Raw genomic sequence first — 23,906 nt, 5'->3', positions numbered from 1 at the left:
ACAGGACTGGGCGTTTTCTCTTGCACCAGGAGATTCTGCATTGAGTAATGTTGATGCATTTTTCCAGGCGCTGGGATTGCTTTACGATGAGCCTAATTCAGTGGATCAAGCTGAGAAAAATCTGCTGGCTTTATGCCAGGGTCAGGATGATGTAGAAGTATATTGTCAGAAATTTAGAAAATGGTCAGTACTCACTCTGTGGAATGAATCTGCACTAGCGGCTTTGTTCAGAAAGGGTCTCTCTGAAGCTCTTAAGGATGTAATGGTGGGATTTCCTATGCCTGCTGGTTTGAATGAGTCTATGTCCTTGGCCATTCAGATCGGTCGTCGCTTGCGCGAGCGTAAATCTGTGCACCATCTGGCGGTATTGTCTGAGAGTAAGCCTGAGCCTATGCAGTGCGACAGGACTATGACTAAAGTAGAACGGCACGAACACAGACGTCTGAACAGACTGTGTTTCTATTGTGGTGATTCTACTCATGCTATTTCTAATTGTCCTAAACGCACTAGGCGGTTCGATAGCTCTGACGTTATTGGTACTGTACAGTCCAAATTCCTTTTGTCCATTATCTTAATGTGCTCTTTGTCATCATATTCTGTCATGGCGTTTGTGGATTCAGGCGCTGCCCTGAATCTGATGGATTTGGATTATGCTAAACGTTGTGGATTTTTCTTGGAGCCTTTGCGGTGTCCTATTCCGTTGAGAGGAATTGATGCTACACCTCTGGCCAAGAATAAGCCTCAGTACTGGGCCCAGCTGACCATGTGCATGGCTCCTGCACATCAGGAAGTTATTCGCTTTTTGGTACTGCATAATTTGCATGATGTGGTCGTGTTGGGGTTGCCATGGCTACAAACCCATAATCCAGTATTGGATTGGAACTCTATGTCGGTAACCAGCTGGGGTTGTCAGGGAGTACATGGTGATGTTCCATTTTTGTCTATTTCGTCATCCATTCCTTCTGACATCCCAGAGTTCTTGTCGGACTTTCAGGATGTATTTGAAGAGTCCAAGTCTGATGCCCTTCCTCCGCATAGGAATTGTGATTGTGCTATCGATTTGATTCCTGGTAGTAAATTCCCTAAGGGTCGTTTATTTAATTTGTCCGTACCTGAACACACCGCTATGCGCAGTTATGTGAAGGAGTCCCTGGAGAAGGGACATATTCGCCCATCGTCGTCACCATTGGGAGCAGGGTTCTTTTTTGTAGCCAAGAAGGATGGTTCGCTAAGACCGTGTATTGATTACCGCCTTCTTAATAAGATCACTGTTAAGTTTCAGTATCCCTTGCCATTGATTTCTGACTTGTTTGCTCGGATTAAGGGGGCTAGTTGGTTTACTAAGATTGATCTTCGTGGTGCGTATAATCTGGTGAGAATCAGGCAGGGAGATGAATGGAAAACGGCATTTAATACGCCCGAGGGTCATTTTGAGTATCTGGTGATGCCGTTCGGACTTGCCAATGCTCCATCTGTTTTTCAGTCTTTTATGCATGACATTTTCCGTGAGTATCTGGATAAATTCTTGATTGTTTACTTGGATGACATTTTGATCTTCTCAGATGATTGGGAGTCTCATGTGAAGCAAGTCAGAATGGTTTTCCAGGTACTGCGTGCTAATTCTTTGTTCGTGAAGGGATCAAAGTGTCTCTTCGGTGTGCAGAAAGTTTCATTTTTGGGGTTCATCTTTTCCCCTTCTACTATTGAGATGGATCCGGTTAAGGTTCAGGCCATCCAGGATTGGACTCAGCCGACATCTCTAAAAAGTTTGCAGAAATTCCTGGGCTTTGCTAATTTTTATCGTCGCTTCATCTGTAATTTTTCTAGCATTGCCAGACCATTGACCGATTTGACCAAGAAGGGTGCTGATTTGGTTAATTGGTCTTCTGCTGCCGTGGAAGCTTTTCAGGAGTTGAAGCGTCGTTTTTGCTGTGCCCCTGTGTTGTGTCAACCTGATGTTTCTCTTCCGTTCCAGGTCGAGGTTGATGCTTCTGAGATTGGTGCAGGGGCGGTTTTGTCACAGAGAGGTTCTGGTTGCTCAGTGTTCAAACCATGTGCTTTCTTTTCCAGGAAATTTTCTGCTGCTGAGCGTAATTATGATGTGGGCAACCGAGAGTTGCTGGCTATGAAGTGGGCATTCGAAGAGTGGCGTCATTGGCTTGAGGGTGCTAAGCATCGCGTGGTGGTTTTGACTGATCATAAGAACCTTACTTATCTTGAGTCTGCCAAGCGCTTGAATCCTAGACAGGCCCGTTGGTCGTTATTTTTTGCTCGTTTTGATTTTGTGATTTCATACCTTCCGGGCTCTAAAAATGTGAAGGCGGATGCTCTGTCTAGGAGTTTTGTGCCCGACTCTCCGGGGTTATCTGAGCCGGCGAGTATCCTCAAGGAAGGAGTCATTGTGTCTGCCATCTCCCCTGATTTGCGGAGAGTGTTGCAGAAATTTCAGGCTAATAAACCTGATCGTTGTCTGGCCGAGAAACTGTTCGTCCCTGATAGGTGGACTAGTAAAGTTATCTCTGAACTTCATTGTTCGGTGCTGGCCGGTCATCCAGGAATCTTTGGTACCAGGGAGTTGGTTGCTAGATCCTTCTGGTGGCCATCTCTGTCACGGGATGTGCGTGCTTTTGTGCAGTCCTGTGGAATTTGTGCTAGGGCTAAGCCCTGCTGTTCACGTGCCAGTGGGTTGCTTTTGCCCTTGCCGGTCCCGAAGAGGCCTTGGACACATATTTCGATGGATTTCATTTCTGACCTTCCCGTTTCTCAAAAGATGTCTGTCATTTGGGTGGTCTGTGATCGCTTTTCTAAAATGGTCCATCTGGTGCCCTTGGTTAAATTGCCTTCCTCCTCTGATTTGGTGCCTTTGTTCTTCCAGCATGTGGTTCGTTTACATGGCATTCCTGAGAATATTGTTTCTGACAGAGGTTCCCAGTTTGTCTCGAGGTTCTGGCGAGCCTTTTGTGGTAGGATGGGCATTGACCTATCTTTTTCCTCGGCCTTCCATCCTCAGACTAATGGCCAGACCGAACGAACCAATCAGACCTTGGAAACATATCTGAGATGTTTTGTTTCCGCTGACCAGGATGATTGGGTGTCATTTTTGCCGTTGGCTGAGTTCGCCCTTAATAATCGGGCCAGCTCGGCTACCTTGGTCTCTCCATTTTTCTGCAATTCTGGGTTCCATCCTCGTTTCTCTTCAGGACAGGTTGAGTCTTCGGACTGTCCTGGTGTGGATTATGTGGTGGACAGGTTGCAGCAGATCTGGACTCAGGTAGTGGACAATTTGACCTTGTCCCAGGAGAAGGCTCAGCTTTTCGCTAATCGCAGACGCCGTGTGGGACCCCGACTTCGTGTTGGGGATCTGGTTTGGTTATCTTCTCGTCATATACCTATGAAGGTTTCCTCTCCTAAATTTAAACCTCGTTTTATTGGTCCGTATAGGATTTCTGAGATTCTCAATCCGGTGTCTTTTCGTCTGACCCTCCCAGACTCCTTTTCCATACATAATGTATTCCATAGGTCGTTGTTGAGGAGATACGTGGCACCTATGGTTCCATCTGTGGAGCCTCCTGCCCCTGTTTTGGTGGAGGGGGAATTGGAGTATATTGTGGAGAAGATTTTGGATTCTCGTGTCTCTAGACGGAAACTCCAGTATCTGGTCAAATGGAAGGGTTATGCTCAGGAAGATAATTCCTGGGTTTTTGCCTCTGATGTCCATGCCCCAGATCTTGTTCGTGCCTTTCATGTGGCTCATCCTGGTCGGCCTGGGGGTTCTGGTGAGGGTTCGGTGACCCCTCCTCAAGGGGGGGGTACTGTTGTGAATTCTGTGGCTGAGTTCACTTCTGTGGTCACAAGTGGTATTGCAGTCTCTGGGCTTCCTCCCTCAGGTGTTTTGGTGAGCTCGTTGGCTGCCTTGCTATTTAGCTCCACCTGAGTCTGTCTTCCTTGCTCCTTGTCAATGTTCCAGTGTTGGATCTGAGCTACTGCATCTTTCCTTGGGCCTGCTGCTCTGCTAGATAAGTGCTTCTAGTTTGTTTTCTGTTTTTTCTGTCCAGCTTGTTATTATCTTTTGCTGGAAGCTCTGAGAAGCAAAGGGGTGCACCGCCGTGCTGTTAGTTCGGCACGGTGGGTCTTTTTGCCCCTTTGCGTGGTTTTCGTTTTAGGGTTTTTTGTAGACTGCATAGTTCTCTTTGCTATCCTCGCTCTGTCTAGAATATCGGGCCTCACTTTGCTGAATCTATTTCATTCCTACGTTTGTCTTTTCATCTTGCTAACAGTCATTATATGTGGGGGCTGCCTATTCCTTTGGGGTATTTCTCTGAGGTAAGTCAGGCTTGTATTTCTATCTTCAGGCTAGTCAGCTCCTCAGGCAGTGCCGAGTTGCATAGGTAGTTGATAGGCGCAATCCACTGCTGCTTCCAGTTGTGTGAGGATAGATCAGGTACTGCAGTCTACAGAGATTCCACGTCTCAGAGCTCGTCCTATTGTTTTGGGTTATTGCCAGATCTCTGTATGTGCGCTGATTACTGCACGCTGTGTTGCCTGATTGCCAGCCATAACACCCATGCCTTAAGCCTAGCCCGCACTTGTGCCCAGGCCTTAAGCCTAGCCCGCACTTTTGCCCAGGCCTTAAGCCTAGCCCGCACTTGTGCCCAGGCCTTAAGCCTAGCCCGCACTTGTGCCCCGGCCTTAAGCCTAGCCCGCACTTGTGCCCAGGCCTTAAGCCTAGCCCGCACTTGTGCCCCGGCCTTAAGCCTAGCCCGCACCTGTGCCCCGGCCTTAAGCCTAGCCCGCACCTGTGCCCTGGCCTTAAGCCTAGCCCGCACCTGTGCCCCGGCCTTAAGCCTAGCCCGCACCTGTGCCCCGGCCTTAAGCCTAGCCCACACCTGTGCCCCGGCCTTAAGCCTAGCCCGCACCTGTGCCCCGGCCTTATGCCTAGCCCGCACCTGTGCCCCGGCCTTAAGCCTAGCCCGCACCTGTGCCCCGGCCTTAAGCCTAGACCGCACCTGTGCCCCAGCCTTAAGCCTAGCCCGCACCTGTGCCCAGGCATTAAGCCTAGCCTGCACTTGTGCCCAGGCCTTAAGCCTAGCGCGCACTTGTGCCCAGGCCTTAAGCCTAGCCCGCACTTGTGCCCAGGCCTTAAGCCTAGCCCGCACTTGTGCCCAGGCCTTAAGCCTAGCCCGCAATTGTGCCCAGGCCTTAAGCCTAGCCCGCACTTTTGAGCCCCTTGAATGCTTGTTTGTTTGTTTTTGTCTTCAGCTTCATGTTGGTTATGCACATAGGGCCAGCTTTACGCTCTTCGCTCTTGTCCCGTCTGAATGCGCATGCACGACTGTAATTGGGAAAGAAGGCATTACCCAATTACGGAGGACAGACAAGAAGTGCCTGGTCACTTGGAGCATGGGGTTAAGGAGAAGCTCCGCACCGTACAACAAAGGATCTAGTCCTAAATGTCCAAGTACAGAGTAGAGGGGTGAAAGCTAGCTCTTCACCCCTATGGGTGCCTAACCCCTTATGCAAAGAGTGCAAAGAGTTAGCTGTATGCCTTAACCCTAGCCAGCACTTGTGCCCCGGCCTTAAGCCTAGCCCGCACTTCTGCCCCGGCATTAAGCCTAGCCCGCACTTGTGCCCCGGCATTAAGCCTAGCCCGCACTTGTGCCCCGGCCTTAAGCCTAGCCCGCACTTGTGCCCCGGCCTTAAGCCTAGCCCGCACTTGTGCCCAGGCCTTAAGCCTAGCCCGCACTTGTGCCCCGGCCTTAAGCCTAGCCCGCACTTGTGCCCCGGCCTTAAGCCTTGCCCGCACTTGTGCGCAGGCCTTAAGCCTAGCCCGCACTTGTGCCCAGGCCTTAAGCCTAGCGTGCACTTGTGCCCAGGCCTTAAGCCTAGCCCGCACTGCACTTGTGCCCAAGCCTTAAGCCTAGCCCGCACTTGTGCCCAGGCCTTAAGCCTAGCCCGCACTGCACTTGTGCCCAGGCCTTAAGCCTAGCCCGCACCTGTGCCCAGGCCTTAAGCCTAGCCCGCACTTGTGCCCCGGCCTTAAGCATAGCCCGCACTTGTGCCCCGGCCTTAAGCCTAGCCCGCACTTGAGCCCCGGCCTTAAGCCTAGCCCGCACTTGTGCCCCGGCCTTAAGCCTAGCCCGCACTTGTGCCCCGGCCTTAAGCCTAGCCCGCACTTGTGCCCAGGCCTTAAGCCTAGCCCGCACTTGTGCCCAGGCCTTAAGCCTAGCCCGCACTTGTGCCCAGGCCTTAAGCCTAGCCCGCACTTGTGCCCAGGCCTTAAGCCTAGCCCGCACTTGTGCCCAGGCCTTAAGCCTAGCCCGCACTTTTGAGCCCCTTGAATGCTTGTTTGTTTGTTTTTGTCTTCAGCTTCATGTTGGTTATGCACATAGGGCCAGCTTTACGCTCTTCGCTCTCGTCCCGTCTGAATGCGCATGCACGACTGTAATTGGGGAAGAAGGCATTACCCATTTACGGAGGACAGACAAGAAGTGCCTGGTCACTTGGAGCATGGGGTTATGGAGAGGCTCCGCACTGTACAACAAAGGATCTAGTCCTAAATGTCCAAGTACAGAGTAGAGGGGTGAAAGCTAGCTCTTCACCCCTATGGGTGCTTAACCCTTTATGCAAAGAGTGCAAAGAGTTAGCTGTATGCCTTAAGCCTAGCCAGCACTTGTGCCCATGCCTTAAGTGTAGCCCGCACTTGTGCCCAGACCTTAAGCCTAGCCCGCACTTGTGCCCAGGCCTTAAGCCTAGTCCGCACTTGTGCCCCGGCCTTAAGCCTAGCCCGCACTTGTGCCCTGGCCTTAAGCCTTGCCCGAACTTGTGCCCCGGCCTTAAGCCTAGCCAGCACTTGTACCCCGGCCTTAAGCCTAGCCCGCACTTGTGCCCCAGCCTTAAGCTTAGCCCGCACTTGTGCCCAGGCCTTAAGCCTAGCCCGCACTTGTGCCCAGGCCTTAAGCCTAGCGCGCACTTGTGCCCAGGCCTTAAGCCTAGCGCGCACTTGTGCCCAGGCCTTAAGCCTAGCCCGCACTTGTGCCCAGGCCTTAAGCCTAGCCCGCACTTGTGCCCAGGCCTTAAGCCTAGCCCGCACTTGTGCCCAGGCCTTCAGCCTAGCCCGCACTTGTGCCCAGGCCTTAAGCCTAGCCCGCACTTTTGAGCCCCTTGAATGCTTGTTTGTTTGTTTTTGTCTTCAGCTTCATGTTGGTTATGCACATAGGGCCAGCTTTACGCTCTTCGCTTTTGTCCCATCTGAATGCGCATGCACGACTGTAATTGGGGAAGAAGGCATTACCCATTTACGGAGGACAGACAAGAAGTGCCTGGTCGCTTGGAGCATGGGGTTAAGGAGAGGCTCCGCACTGTACAACAAAGGATCTAGTCCTAAATGTCCAAGTACAGAGTAGAGGGGTGAAAGCTAGCTCTTCACCCCTATGGGTGCCTAACCCTTTATGCAAAGAGTTAGCTGTATGCCTTAAGCCTAGCCAGCACTTGTGCCCATGCCTTAAGCCTAGCCAGCACTTGTGCCCCTTGCCTTGATCCTAGCCAGCACTGCACTTGTGCCCATGCCTTAAGCCTAGCCCGCACTTGTGCCCAGGCCTTAAGCCTAGCCTGCACTTTTGCTCAGGCCTTAAGCCTAGCCTGCACTTGTGCCCAGGCCTTAAGCCTAGCTGGCACTTGTGCCCATGCCTTAAGCCTAGCCAGCACTTGTGCCCCTTGCCTTGATCCTAGCCAGCACTGCACTTGTGCCCATGCCTTAAGCCTAGCCCGCACTTGTGCCCAGGCCTTAAGCCTAGCCTGCACTTGTGCCCAGGCCTTAAGCCTAGCCCGCACTTGTGCCCAGACCTTAATCCTAGCCCGCACTTGTGCCCCAGCCTGAATCCTAGCCCGCACTTGTGCCCCGGCCTTAAGCCTAGCCCGCACTTGTGCCCAGGCATTAAGCCTACCCCGCACTTGTGCCCAGGCCTTAAGCCTAGCCTGCACTTGTGCCCAGGCCTTAAGCCTAGCCCGCACTTGTGCCCAGACCTTAAGCCTAGCCCGCACTTGTGCCCCGGCATTAAGCCTAGCCCGCACTTGTGCCCCGGCCTTAAGCCTAGCCGCACTTGTGCCCCGGCCTTAAGCCTAGCCCGCACTTGTGCCCCGGCCTTAAGCCTAGCCCGCACCTGTGCCCCGGCCTTAAGCCTACCCTGCACCTGTGCCCCGGCCTTAAGCCTAGCCCGCACTTGTGCCCCGGCCTTAAGCCTAGCCCGCACCTGTGCCCCGGCCTTAAGCCTAGCCCGCACCTGTGCCCCGGCCTTAAGCCTAGCCCGCACCTGTGCCCCGGCCTTAAGCCTAGCCCGCACCTGTGCCCCGGCCTTAAGCCTAGCCCGCACCTGTGCCCCGGCCTTAAGCCTAGCCCGCACCTGTGCCCCGGCCTTAAGCCTAGCCCGCACCTGTGCCCCGGCCTTAAGCCTAGCCCGCACCTGTGCCCAGGCCTTAAGCCTAGCCCGCACTTGTGCCCAGGCCTTAAGCATAGCCCGCACTTGTGCCCAGGCCTTAAGCCTAGCCCGCACTTGTGCCCAGGCCTTAAGCCTAGCCCGCACTTGTGCCCAGGCCTTAAGCCTAGCCCGCACTTGTGCCCAGGCCTTAAGCCTAGCCCGCACTTGTGCCCAGGCCTTAAGCCTAGCCCGCACTTTTGAGCCCCTTGAATGCTTGTTTGTTTGTTTTTGTCTTCAGCTTCATGTTGGTTATGCACATAGGGCCAGCTTTACGCTCTTCGCTTTTGTCCCGTCTGAATGCGCATGCACAACTGTAATTGGGGAAGAAGGCATTACCCATTTACGGAGGACAGACAAGAAGTGCCTGGTCGCTTGGAGCATGGGGTTAAGGAGAGGCTCCGCACTGTACAACAAAGGATCTAGTCCTAAATGTCCAAGTACAGAGTAGAGGGGTGAAAGCTAGCTCTTCACCCCTATGGGTGCCTAACCCTTTATGCAAAGAGTTAGCTGTATGCCTTAAGCCTAGCCAGCACTTGTGCCCATGCCTTAAGCCTAGCCAGCACTTGTGCCCCTTGCCTTGATCCTAGCCAGCACTGCACTTGGGCCCATGCCTTAAGCCTAGCCCGCACTTGTGCCCAGGCCTTAAGCCTAGCCTTCACTTTTGCTCAGGCCTTAAGCCTAGCCTGCACTTGTGCCCAGGCCTTAAGCCTAGCTGGCACTTGTGCCCATGCGTTAAGCCTAGCCAGCATTTGTGCCCCCTGCCTTGATCCTAGCTAGCACTGCACTTGTGCCCAGGCCTTAAGCATAGCCCGCACTGCACTTGTGCCCAGGCCTTAAGCCTAGCCTGCACTTGTGCCCAGGCCTTAAGCCTAGCCCGCACTGCACTTGTGCCCAGGCCTTAAGCCTAGCCCGCACTTGTGCCCAGGCCTTAAGCCTAGCCCGCACTTGTGCCCAGGCCTTAAGCCTAGCCCGCACTTGTGCCCAGGCCTTAAGACTAGCCCGCACTTGTGCCCCGGCCTTATGCCTAGCCAGCACTTGTGCCCCTGCCTTATGCCTAGCCAGCACTTGTGCCCCTGCCTTATGCCTAGCCAGCACTTGTGCCCCTGCCTTATGCCTAGCCAGCACTTGTGCCCCTGCCTTATGCCTAGCCAGCACTTGTGCCCCTGCCTTATGCCTAGCCAGCACTTGTGCCCCTGCCTTATGCCTAGCCAGCACTTTTGAGCCCCTTGCATTATTGTTTTTTTGCCTTTAGCTTCATGTTGGATATGCACACAGGGCAGGCTTTACGCTCTTCGCTCTTGTCCCGTCTGAATGCACATGCACGACTGTAATTGGGGACGAAGGCATTACCCATTTACGGAGGATAGACAAGATGTGCCTGGTCGCTTGGAGCATGGGGGTTATGGAGTGGCTCCGCACTGTACAACAAAGGATCTAGTTCTAAATGTCGAAGTACAGAGTAGAGGGGTGAAAGCTAGCTCTTCACCCCTAAGGGTGCCTATCCCTTTATGCAAAGAGTGCAAAGAGTTAGCCGTATGCCTTATGTGTAGCCATCACTTGTGCCCCTGCCTTAAGCCTAGCTTGCACAGGTGGCCCTGCCTTATGCCTAGCTTGCACTTGTGCCTCTGCCTTATGCTTAGTTTGCACTTGTGCCCCTGCCTTATGCATAGCCCGCACTTGTGCCCCAGCCTTATACCTAGCCCGCACTTGTGCCCCTGTCTTAGGCCTAGCCCGCACTTGTGCCCCTGTCTTAGGCCTAGCCCGCACTTGTGCCCCTGCCTCATGCCTAGCCCGCTCTTGTGCCCCTGCCTTATGCCTAGCCAGCACTTGTGCCCCTGCCTTATGCCTAGCCAGCACTTGTGCCCCTGCCTTATGCCTAGCCAGCACTTGTGCCCCTGCCTTATGCCTAGCCAGCACTTGTGCCCCTGCCTTATGCCTAGCCAGCACTTGTGCCCCTGCCTTATGCCTAGCCAGCACTTGTGCCCCTGCCTTATGCCTAGCCTGCACTTGTGCCCCTGCCTTATGCCTAGCCTGCACTTGTGCCCCTGCCTTATGCCTAGCCTGCACTTGTGCCCCTGCCTTATGCCTAGCCAGCACTTGTGCCCCTGCCTTATGCCTAGCCTGCACTTGTGCCCCTGCCTTATGCCTAGCCTGCACTTGTTCCCCTGCCTTATGCCTAGCCTGCACTTGTGCCCCTGCCTTATGCCTAGCCTGCACTTGTGCCCCTGCCTTATGCCTAGCCTGCACTTGTGCCCCTGCCTTATGCTTTCTGCACTTGTGCCCCTGCCTTACGCCTAGCCTGCACTTGTGCCCCTGCCTTACGCCTAGCCCGCACTTGTGCCCCTGCCTTACGCCTAGCCCGCACTTGTGCCCCTGCCTTACGCCTAGCCAGCACTTGTGCCCCTGCCTTACGCCTAGCCCACACTTGTGCCCCTGCCTGTCTCGCGTTTGTTAGCATAAAAATCAGTTGAGTGCAATCCTGTAAATGTCAGCCTGCCCTCGGAGCAATGTTCTTCTATCAGGCCGGGCAGATCTGTATTCAGCTGCAATTTGATTGAAATCAGATGGGTGCGAGCAGAAAACATTGGATGCTGTACAGCCCATCAGTGCGACATTTATAAAGATACAATTCTGTAATATGGAAAACTGGAAATGGTCCTGTAAGATGAATAAAAACTGGGCTACACTTGTCCTTTAAAAGGGTATCAACCACTGATGATTCTCAAATTTTAATATTTTACTTTTTTTTTTTTTTAAAGAAAAATGTAGACAATTACCATATACTGTTTATTTGCCACCCTTGTGCAGCATGCCTTAACGACCTGATGCACGCTGCCAGTAATGAAGCATGGTTCAGTGTGCCTCTACTGGGAATTATTCTTGGGTGAGTGACATGAGGAGAGCATCAAATGAAGGTCGTGGTGGAGGTGTACCTGCTTCAAGGAGATGACATAGTTGATCTGTGCCCATTACGTGTCTACATGAAACACGTTCCTCTGGTGCATGCAGTCTACGGGATGTTGTGCACCATATCCTAGGCACGAGCACCGCTGGATGGATAGTGAGGCAAGAACAAGTGCAGTCGGTGTTAGATTGGATGGCTGAGAGCGCTTCCAGTTCCTTCCACTGGGTCCACTGCTGAAAGTGCAGTTTTCAACTGAGGACCGTGGGCATCTTTCTACCACCTTACCCCCTTGCAAATTGGCCAAGCAGTATCAGCCCAAAGTCATGAAGCTGTCTCTTCTGATCTTCAGTGTCACCAAGCATCTCCACCCTGTCCCATAGAAGTGTTCATCTCTCCATCACCCAAACCCCATAGAGAAAGGAAATAGCCCACTACCCGCCCACAGGCCCTGGTCCTGAATAACAGCATTTACCAATTCCTGGCATTTGAAATGCTGCCATTCGAGCTGATGGAGAAAAAACATTTTAAAAAATGATGGTGGTGGCTGTTGCGAAGTATGTGATTCTCATCCACCACTAATGTTTCAAGTTGGCCATCCCTGCCCAGCACACACATGTTGCAACCAAAATCAGGTGTGCACTGTGCAACGCCATCAGTGGCAAGGTCCAGATATCTACCGATTACCGATACGTGGACCAGTAAGTATGGGCAGGGATGTTACATCTCCCTATCTGCACACTGGGTAAATGTGGCAGCTGGGACAGAGGAGGAAGGCGTTCTAGCGCCTGTCCTACATCTATTGTTGGACATTGCTCTGCCCATGTGGGTGGCCTACTCTGCTTACTCCATCACCTAGCAGTAAGACTTGCACTAGCAACTTCAACACAGCCAGGGGGAAAAGACAGTAGGCTGTTCTCAAACTCATCATTTTGGGGGACAAGTTCCATATTGCGCAAGAGCTGTGGACGAGGAATAAACGAGACTGATGAGTGGTTGGTGCCGCTGGTGGTGTGCGATAACGGGCGAAATCTGGTAGCAGCTCTAGGCCTAGCTGGTTTGACCACATCCCTTGCCTGGCACATGTGTCAAGTTTGGTGGTGCAAATATTTCTTAAAAATTACCCATATGTGAGAGGTAGTCTGTGGGTCATTCCACATCAAGTGGACCAGTTTTGAAAATCGTCCCCACTCGACCTTCTCCGATTTTGCTGAAAATTTATAAGGATGTACATGTATGTTTGAAAAGAGGTTCTTTAAATTTTTAGGGCCAGATCTCAAATACAATGGGCACTGTTGACGTTTCACTGGAGGTTCCACCGAACCTGCGGCTTCAGCGCCTTGCACGACTATCGGCCATGGCTCCTAGGAGATGGGGCTGCCAATTCTCGAAAGACAGCATTATTACAATTCTTCTCGCTCCTCATCCAATCGCCTCCAAGACTTCTCCCGAATATCCCCCATCCTCTGGAACTCTCTGCCCCAACACGTCTGACTATAAACCACAGTCGGATCCTTCAGACGGAACCTGAAAACTCATCTCTTCAGGAAAGCCTACAGCCTGCACTGACACCGCTGCTGCCTCATCACTATCGAAGCTACCGCCTCACCAACACTGGAGCTACCGCCTCACCAACACAGGAGCTACCGCCTCACCAACACCGGAGCTACCACCTCACCAACACCGGAGCTCCTGCAACCCTCAACCTACTGTCTCCTTCCCCATAATCCTGTAGAATGTAAGCCCGCAAGGGCAGGGTCCTCACCCCTCTGTGTCAGTCCGTCATTGTTAGTTTGTTTACTGTATGTGATATTTGTAACTTGTATGTAACCCCTTCTCATATACAGCACCATGGAATCAATGGTGCTATATAAATAAATAATAATAATAATTCTTAATAGGATTATAATACCAATTCTTAGGGAATTGGTTGTGGTATAACCACCATGGACCAACGCAAGGGTTTGAATAGTGCAGTTACCATTCATTGCGTATTAATAAATAACACCATATTCAGTGGCATTTTTCATTTCTTAAACTGAGAGACTCCAAAAAAAAACAATGATCCTTGTAGAGAAAAATGTGCTCTTTCTAATGATATCAGAAGTAATATATTTTAGGGGTACCCTTTTTGAGAAATTTGACCGAAAAATAAGTCAAATTTGTTTTTTTTAAGTTTTTCATCATATGTGGGTGTGAATATTTCCACAAATACATATGCTTTGACCGTGATATTGCAGCAATGCAAAGTCATGTAGATGTTTGGTGTCCAGGGCAAAGCACCAGTTACTATTGGTTTTTGGTCTTGAGTTATATATGGGCAAAGTGTGGCATAAATTGTATGTGACGCATTTTTTCAAGCTATTTTGACACAAAATTGCGGCCGAAATATTGTTTTGTCATAGCCGGTAATAATTTTATCGTGTTTAGTAGCAAAAGTTGAGTTAGTATGCCAAATTTCAACATCATAGCCAGTATAGAACTCTAATGGCTATGTGCCAAAGTTTGCAAAATCCTCTTAGCTGAAGCCGCAGGCTTGGTGGAACCTCCAGTGAAAGGTCAACAGTGCCTATTGTATTTGAGATCTGGCCCTAAAAATTTACAGAACTTCTTTTCATACATACATGTACATCCTTATAAATTTTCAGCAAAATCGGAGAAGGTCGAGTGGGGACCACTGGTCCACTTGACATGGAATGACCCCTGTGCACGATTATGACGTTCACACCCAGCAGCTGCTCGACGGTCTGCGCTGCAGCGTCACTTCTGCCTTCTCGTTCAGCGCCTCATATGTGACATATCAACAAGGTGGAACTCAAAAGTTGAATACGCTGTAGAGGCTGTGCGAGCAGAAGCAATACTGGAGTTTCAGCTGCAGCACGCACGGGTGAGTAGCTCTGTGGAACAACACTTCATCATGTCGTGAACACAACAGGGTGGCACTCAAAGTAGCTCACGGGCATCACTGCAGCATGGCAGGGAGGACATAGACCATACACCTCCCACAGAGGACAGTTTGTCTTGGCCTCTGGGCAGCCTGGCATGAATTATTATTTATATAGCACCATTAATTCCATGGTGCTGTACATGAGAAAGGGGTTACATACCAGGTTATAGATATCATTTATAGTGAACAAATTTACGATGACTGACTGGTACAGAGGGGAGAGGACCCTGTCCTTGCGGATTTACATTCTATGGGATAATGGGGAAGAGACAGAAGGTCAGAGGTGCAGCCAGCGTCGGACTGGAGCAGCTTGGGCCCACCAGAGAAAATCATTCTTGGGGCCCACTATGTAGCTACATAGAAATAGATACAAGACCAACAATTGTGCGGTAAAAAGCGCTAATATCAGGGTATAATATAAGGTAGTTCACGTCTTAATAATGTAGCAAGGGTTGGGGTAGCCCCCTCACAGAATATAATGTAGCCCCCTCATAAAGTATAATGCAGTCCCCTCTAATAGAATATAATGCAGCACCCCACAAAATATAATGCAACCCTCTCAGGTATGACGCAGTCCCCACCTTAGGGTATAATGCAGCCCCCCCTCCCATATAGTGTAATGCCACCCACCACAGAATATAATGTAGTCCACTGAGAGAATGCAGTTCCACCACAGAATATAATGCAGCCCCCCCATAGAGTATACTGTAGCCCCCCTCATATAGTATGATGTAGCCCCCATAATATTATGTAGTCCCCTGAGAGAATAATGCAGCCCCACCACAGAATATAATGCAGCCCCCCATAGAGTATACTGTAACCCCCTCATATAGTATGATGTAGCCCCCCATAATATAATGTAGTACCTTGAGTATAATGCAGTCCCCCCACAGAATATAATGTAGCCCCCCAGGGCCGTATTTAGAGTTTCTGCTGCCCTAGGCACTTTTAGCGCTGCCTCCCCTTTTGGTGAGTATGACACAATCGGCAGTGACTTTGGCAAGAATCGCTTATGTGAAAGTCGCCTTTTGCAGGAGATCGGGCAGTTTTTCTGCATCTGCCGTGTAACGGATCACTTACGGCAACACTGCGTTCGGCCTCATTCATTCCCTATGGGATTTGCGACACTTGCCGTGATCTGGCAAATGTGGTACCATACCTCCCAACTTTTGAAGGGAAGGAGGTATTAAGTTTGCGGCGCGCGTAGTGCGCCACGGCAAATTTTAGGCCACGCCTCTGACCAGACCCATTTCACAACTAGTCACACCCATATCCACGTCCCAACCGCAGCCATTTAGCACTGCTGATCACACTGTTTTATATACAATAATTATAAGCAAACAAAAATATGGCCACACATGATGCTCAATACTGTATAACGGCCACACATGATGCTCCATACTGTATAATGACCGCACATGATGCTCCATACTGTATAACGGCCACACATGATGCTCCATACTGTATAATGGCCACACATGATGCTCCATACTGTATAATGGCCACACATGATGCTCCATACTGTATAATGGCCACACATGATGCTGCATACTGTATAATGACCACACATGATGTTCCATACTGTATAACGGCCACACATGATGCTCCATACTGTATAATGGCCACACATGATGCTGCATACTGTATAATGGCCACACATGATGCTGCATACTGTATAACGGCCACACAGTGCTCCATACTGTATAATGTCCATTGGCCACACATGATGCTCCATACTGTATAATGACCCCCTCCTGTATGCATGGCTCATCTCCCTCCTATCCCATATACACAGCTCATATTACCCCCCCCTGTATGCATGACTCATATCTCCCCATGTATGCATGGCTCATAGTCCGCCCCCCCCCTGTATGCATGGCTCATTTCCCCCCCCTGTATGCATGGCTTATATTCCCCCCTGTATGCATGGCTTATATTCCCCCCTGTATGCAAGGCTCATATTCCACCCCTGTATGCATGGCTCATAGTCCCCCCTGTATGCATGGCTCATATTCCCCCCTGCATGGCTCATAGTCCCCCCTGCATGGCTCATAGTCCCCCCTGCATGGCTCATATTCCCCCCTGCATGGCTCATATTCCCCCCTGCATGGCTCATAGTCCCCCCTGTATGCATGGCTCATATTCCCCCCTGCATGGCTCATAGTCCCCCCTGCATGGCTCATATTCCCCCCTGCATGCAGGCTTATCTCTCCGCTCCTGCTCCTGCTCGGCGCGCCGGCTTATGTCCTCCTTCATCCCCCCCGTCCCTCCGTCCCTCATACTCACCTGCTGTCCCACTGCACGGCCGTGCCGACATCCCTCGCGCTCTGTCCCGACTCCAGGCAGCGGCGCCGGTGCAGCACTTTCTTCCTGCTTGAGCGGTCATGTGACACCGTTCATTAAGATCATGAATATGCGCATATTCATGATCTTAATGAGCGGTGTCACGTGACAGCTCGTTCAGGACGAGCTGCAGTGCAGACGCCGAGACCATCGCTGGAGCAGGCAGGGTGAGTATTCAAGGCGGGCGGGCGGCAGCGGGGGAGGGGGCCCTGGAGCGGGGGGAGGCCCTGCCAGCAGGTGTCAGTGCCAGGGCCCACCGGAGGATCCTCCGGTTCCCCGGTGGGCCAGTCCGAGCCTGGGTGCAGCAGCTCAGGTGGTGGTGAGGCGGCAGAATGGTTATTGCAGGCTGTAGGCTTTCCTGAAGAGATGGGTTTTCAGGTTCTGTCTGAAGGATCCGAGGGTGGTGGCTAATCGGACGTGTTGAGGCGTTGAATTCCAGAGGATGGGGGATATTGGGGAGAAATCTTGGAGGCAGTTGTGTGAGGAACGAATAAGTGTGGAGGAGAGTAGGAGATCTTGGGACGATTGAAGATTACGTGAGGGAAGATATTGAGAGAATAGTTCAGAGATATAGGGAGGGGACAGGTTGTGGATAGCTTTGTAGATCAGTGTTAGTAGTTTGAACTGGATTCGTTGGGGAATTGGGAGCCAGTGGAGGGGAGGAGAGAGGTGGATTAGCCGGGCAACAGAGTTCAGGACAGACTGGAGTGGTGCAAGAGAGTTAGGCTACTTTCACACTAGCATCGGCCCGTCGCAGTGCGTCAGGCCGACGTACCGACGCATCGTGTGATTGCGCCACACAACGGGGGCAGCGGATGCATTATTACAACGCATCCACTGCCCCATTGTGAGTTGCGGGGCGGAGGTGGCAAGAGTTTGGACGTGCGGTTTGATGGACAGGGCAGAGTCGAGACTTAAGCCGGTGTCACACTCGCGAGTTTTACGGACGTATGAGAGGTGCAGAAAATACGGATTGCACACGGTACAATGATTCTCTATGGCCCAGCTCCTATCTGCCGTATTTTACTGATCCGTATTATACGGTCTTCTACGGCTGAAAGTCTATGGGGGCGAGAAAAATGTGGATTACACACGGACCAACAGTGTGACTTGCGAGAAATACGCAGCGGTGTTCTGAGAAAAGCCGGCAATTCAGTGCGGTGTAAAGTAAAATCACACTGACAGGTTAGAATAGAATACAATAGCTAAAATAAATGTCTATACATAGTATAGGGGGTATATATATATATATATATATATATATATATATATATATATATATACACAGTCATGGCCAAAAGTATTAACACCCATGCAATTCTGTCAGATAATACTCAGTTTCTTCCTGAAAATGATTGCATCACAAATTCTTTGGTATTATTATCTTCATTTCATTTGTCTTAAATGAAAAAAACACAAAAGAGAATGAAGCAAAAAGCAAAACATTGATCATTTCACACAAAACTCCAAAAATGGGCCAGACAAAAGTATTGGCACCCTCAGCCTAATACTTGGTTGCACAACCTTTAGCCAAAATAACTGCGACCGATCGCTTCCGGTAACCATCAATGAGTTTCTTACAATGCTCTGCTGGAATTTTAGACCATTTTTCTTTGGCAAACTGCTCCAGGTCCCTGATATTTGAAGGGTGCCTTCTCCAAACTGCCATTTTTAGATCTCGCCACAGATGTTCTATGGGATTCAGGTCTGGACTCATTGCTGGCCACCTTAGAAGTCTCCAGTGCTTTCTCTCAAACCATTTTCTAGTGCTTTTTGAAGTGTGTTTTGGGTCATTGTCCTGCTGGAAGACCCATGACCTCTGAGGGAGACCCAGCTTTCTCACACTGGGCCCTACATTGTGCTGCAAAATTTGTTGGTAGTCTTCAGACTTCATAATGCCATGTGTTGTGAATTCTGTGGCAGAGCTCCCTCCTGTGGTCACAAGTGGTACTTCGGCTGATTCTCTCTGGGAGCTTCCGTTTGTGGAGGAAAGTGGTACTGCGGCTTCTGAGTTTCCTCCCTCAGGTGATCTTGTGAGCTCGTTAGGTGCTTCTCTACTTAACTCCACCTAATGCTTTGATCCATGCTTCCTGTCAATGTTCCAGTGTTGGACTTGTTTTTCCCTGGATCATTCCTGTGGCCTGCTGCTCTGCATAGCTAAGTGCTTCTTTGCTTTTTGTTTGCTATTTTTTCTGTCCAGCTTGTCTATTTGTTTTGCTGGAAGCTCTGGGACGCAAAGGGTGTACCTCCGTGCCGTTAGTTCGGTACGGAGGGTCTTTTTGCCCCCTTTGCGTGGTTTTCTTTAGGGTTTTGTGTAGACCGCAAAGTTATCTTTCCTATCCTCGCTCTGATTAGAAAGTCGGGCCTCACTTTGCTGAATCTATTTCATCCCTACGTTTGTCTTTTCATCTTACTCACAGTCATTATATGTGGGGGGCTGCCTTTTCCTTTGGGGTATTTCTCTGAGGCAAGGTAGGCTTATTTTTCTATCTTCAGGCTAGTTAGTTTCTCAGGCTGTGCCGAGTTGCATAGGCAGAGTTAGGCGCAATCCACGGCTGCCTCTAGTGTTGTTTGGAGAGGATTAGGGATTGCGGTCTGCAGAGTTCCCACGTCTCAGAGCTCGTTCTATGATTTTGGGTTATTTTCAGATCACTGTATGTGTTCTGACCGCTATGTCCATTGTGGTACTGAATTGCCTTTCATAACAGTACAGGAAGCCAAAAGTACTAATGATTCTCAATAGAGGGAAAAAAGAAGTTCTGAGACCATTTTTTTTCCTTTGCACTGTGTTTTGTCTTTTTTTTTCCCTAGACATTTGGGTGGTTCAGGACACAGGTGTGGACATGGATATTCAGGGTCTGTGCTCTTCAATGGATAATCTCGTTATAAATGTACAAAAGATTCAAGATTTGGTGGTTCAGAAGCCTATTTTTGAACCAAGAATTCCTATTCCTGATTTGTTTTATGGTGATAGAGTCAAGTTTGTGAATTTCAAAAATAATTGCAAACTGTTTTTGGCCTTGAAACCTCACTCCTCTGGTGACCCAGCTCAACAAGTGAGAATTATTATTTCTTTTTTGCGTGGCGACTCTCAAGACTGGGCATTTTCCCTTGCGCCAGGAGATCCTGCATTAAGTAATATTGATGCGTTTTTCCTGGCGCTCGGATTGCTGTACGATGAGCCTAATTCAGTGGATCAGGCAGAGAAAAATTTGCTGGCTTTGTGTCAGGGTCAGGATGAGATAGAGGTATACTGTCAGAAATTTAGAAAGTGGTCTGTACTCACTCAATGGAATGAAGCTGCGCTCGCAGCGATTTTCAGAAAGGGTCTCTCTGAAGCCCTTAAAGATGTCATGGTGGGATTTCCTATGCCTGATGGTCTGAATGAATCTATGTCTTTGGCCATTCAGATCGGTCGACGCTTGCGTGAGCGTAAAGCTGTGCACCATTTGGCGGTATTACCTGAGACTAAACCTAAGCCTATGCAGTGCGATAGGACTTTGTCCAGAGTTTAACGGCATGAACACAGATGTCTGTATGGTCTGTGTTTCTACTGTGGTGATTCCACTCATGCCATCTCTGATTGTCCTAAGCGCTCTAAGCGGTTCGCTAGGTCTGCCACCATTGGTACGGTACAGTCAAAATTTCTTCTGTCCGTTACCTTGATCTGCTCTTTGTCATCGTATTCTGTCATGGCATTTGTGGATTCAGGCGCTGCCCTGAATTTGATGGACTTAGAGTATGCTAAGCGCAGGCTCGGACTGACCCACCGGGGAACCGGAGGATCCTCCGGTGGGCCCTGGCACTGACACCTGCTGGCAGGGCCTCCCCCCGCTCCAGGGCCCCCTCCCCCGCTGCCGCCCGCCCGCCTTGAATACTCACCCTGCCTGCTCCAGCGATGGTCTCGGCGTCTGCACTGCAGCTCGTCCTGAACGAGCTGTCACATGACACCGCTCATTAAGATCATGAATATGCGCATATTCATGATCTTAGTGAACGGTGTCACATGACTGCTCAAGCAGGAAGGTGCTGCGCCGGCGCCGCCGCCTGGAGTCGGACAGAGCGCGAGGGATGTCTTCACGGCCGTGCAGTGGGACAGCAGGTGAGTATGAGGGACGGGGGGGGGATGAGGGAGGACATAAGCCGGCGCGCCAAGCAGGAGCGGAGAGATAAGCCTGCATGCAGGGGGGAATATGAGCAATGCAGGGGGGAATATGAGCCATGCAGGAGGGAATATGAGCCATGCAGGGGGGAATATGAGCCATGCAGGGGGGAATATGAGCCATGCAGGGGGGACTATGAGCCATGCAGGGGGGACTATGAGCCATGCATACAGGGGGGACTATGAGCCATGCATACAGGGGTGGAATATGAGCCTTGCATACAGGGGGGAATATAAGCCATGCATACAGGGGGGAATATGAGCCATGCATACAGGGGGGGATATGAGCCATGCATACAGGGGGGGGGGTATGAGCCATGCATACAGGGGTGGAATATGAGCCATGCATACAGGGGCGGACTATGAGCCATGCATACATGGGGAGATATGAGTCATGCATACAGGGGGGGGTAATATGAGCTATGTATATGGGATAGGAGGGAGATGAGCCATGCATACAGGAGGGGGTCATTATACAGTATGGAGCATCATGTGTGGCCAATGGACATTATACAGTATGGAGCACTGTGTGGCCGTTATACAGTATGGAGCATCATGTGCGGTCATTATACAGTATGCAGCATCATGTGTGGCCATTATACAGTATGGAGCATCATGTGTGGCCGTTATACAGTATGGAACATCATGTGTGGTCATTATACAGTATGCAGCATCATGTGTGGCCATTATACAGTATGGAGCATCATGTGTGGCCGTTATACAGTATGGAACATCATGTGTGGTCATTATACAGTATGGAGCATCATGTGTGGCCATTATACAGTATGGAGCATCATGTGTGGCCATTATACAGTATGGAGCATCATGTGTGGCCATTATACAGTATGGAGCATCATGTGTGGCCATTATACAGTATGGAGCATCATGTGTGGCCGTTATACAGTATGGAGCATCATGTGCGGTCATTATACAGTATGGAGCATCATGTGTGGCCGTTATACAGTATTGAGCATCATGTGTGGCCATATTTTTATTTGCTTATAATTATTGTATATAAAACAGTGTGATCAGCAGTTCTAAATGGCTGCGGTTGGGACGTGGATATGGGTGTGACTAGTTGTGAAATGGGTCTGGTCAGAGGCGTGGCCTAAAATTTGCCGTGGCGCACTACGCGCGCCGCATACTTAATACCTCCTTCCCTTCAAAAGTTGGGAGGTATGGTACCACATTTGCCAGATCACGGCAAGTGCCGCAAATCCCATAGGGAATGAATGAGGCCGAACGCAGTGTTGCCATAAGTGATCCGTTACGCGGCAGATGCAGAAAAACTGCCCGATCTCCTGCAAAAGGCGACTTTCACATAAGCGATTCTTGCCAAAGTCACTGCCGATTGTGTCATACTCACCAAAAGGGGAGGCAGCGCTAAAAGTGCCTAGGGCAGCAGAAACTCTAAATACGGCCCTGGGGGGCTACATTATATTCTGTGGGGGGACTGCATTATACTCAAGGTACTACATTATATTATGGGGGGCTACATCATACTATATGAGGGGGTTACAGTATACTCTATGGGGGGCTGCATTATATTCTGTGGTGGGGCTGCATTATTCTCTCAGGGGACTACATAATATTATGGGGGCTACATCATACTATATGAGGGGGCTACAGTATACTATATGGGGGGGCTGCATTATATTCTGTGGTGGAACTGCATTCTCTCAGTGGACTACATTATATTCTGTGGTGGGTGGCATTACACTATATGGGAGGGGGGGCTGCATTATACCCTATGGTGGGGACTGCGTCATACCTGAGAGGGTTGCATTATATTTTGTGGGGTGCTGCATTATATTCTATTAGAGGGGACTGCATTATACTTTATGAGGGGGCTACATTATATTCTGTGAGGGGACTACCCCAACCCTTGCTACATTATTAAGACGTGAACTACCTTATATTATACCCTGATATTAGCGCTTTTTACCGCACAATTGTTGGTCTTGTATCTATTTCTATGTAGCTGCATAGTGGGCCCCAAGAATGATTTTCTCTGGTGGGCCCAAGCTGCTCCAGTCCGACGCTGGCTAAGCGTTGTGGGTTTTTCTTGGAGCCCTTGCAGTGTCCTATTCCATTGAGAGGAATTGATGCTACACCTTTGGCCAAGAATAAGCCTCAGTACTGGACCCAGCTGACCATGTGTATGGCTCCTGCACATCAGGAGGATATTCGCTTTCTGGTGTTGCATAATCTGCATGATGTGGTCGTGTTGGGGTTGCCATGGCTACAAGTCCATAATCCAGTATTAGATTGGAAATCCATGTCGGTGTCCAGCTGGGGTTGTCAGGGGGTACATGGTGATGTTCCATTTCTGTCAATTTCGTCATCCACCCCTTCTGAGGTCCCAGAGTTCTTGTCTGATTACCGGGATGTATTTGATGAGCCCAAGTCCGATACCCTACCTCCGCATAGGGATTGTGATTGTGCTATCAATTTGATTCCTGGTAGTAAATTCCCAAAAGGTCGATTGTTTAATTTATCCGTACCTGAGCACACTGCTATGCGCAGTTATGTGAAGGAATCCCTGGAGAAGGGGCATATTCGCCCGTCATCGTCGCCACTAGGAGCAGGGTTCTTTTTTGTAGCCAAGAAGGATGGTTCGCTGAGACCTTGTATAGATTACCGCCTTCTTAATAAGATCACGGTTAAATTTCAGTACCCCTTGCCATTGTTATCTGATCTGTTTGCTCGGATTAAGGGGGCTAGTTGGTTCACAAAGATAGATCTTCGTGGTGCGTATAATCTGGTGTGAATTAAGCAAGGCGATGAATGGAAAACTGCATTTAATACGTCTGAGGGTCATTTTGAGTATCTAGTGATGCCGTTCAGACTTGCCAATGCTCCATCAGTGTTTCAGTCCTTTATGCATGACATCTTCCGAGAGTACCTGGATAAATTCCTGATTGTGTACTTGGATGACATTTTGATCTTCTCGGATGATTGGGAGTCTCATGTGAAGCAGGTCAGAACGGTTTTTCAGGTCCTGCGTGCTAATTCTTTGTTTGTGAAGGGATCAAAGTGTCTCTTTGGTGTGCAGAAGGTTTCATTTTTGGGGTTCAT

Source organism: Ranitomeya imitator, chromosome 3, assembly GCF_032444005.1.
Source record: "Ranitomeya imitator isolate aRanImi1 chromosome 3, aRanImi1.pri, whole genome shotgun sequence".
In the NCBI taxonomy this organism is placed as follows: domain Eukaryota; kingdom Metazoa; phylum Chordata; class Amphibia; order Anura; family Dendrobatidae; genus Ranitomeya; species Ranitomeya imitator.
The sequence above is the reverse complement of the archived record's forward strand: the minus strand, read 5'-3'. Positions refer to the sequence as shown.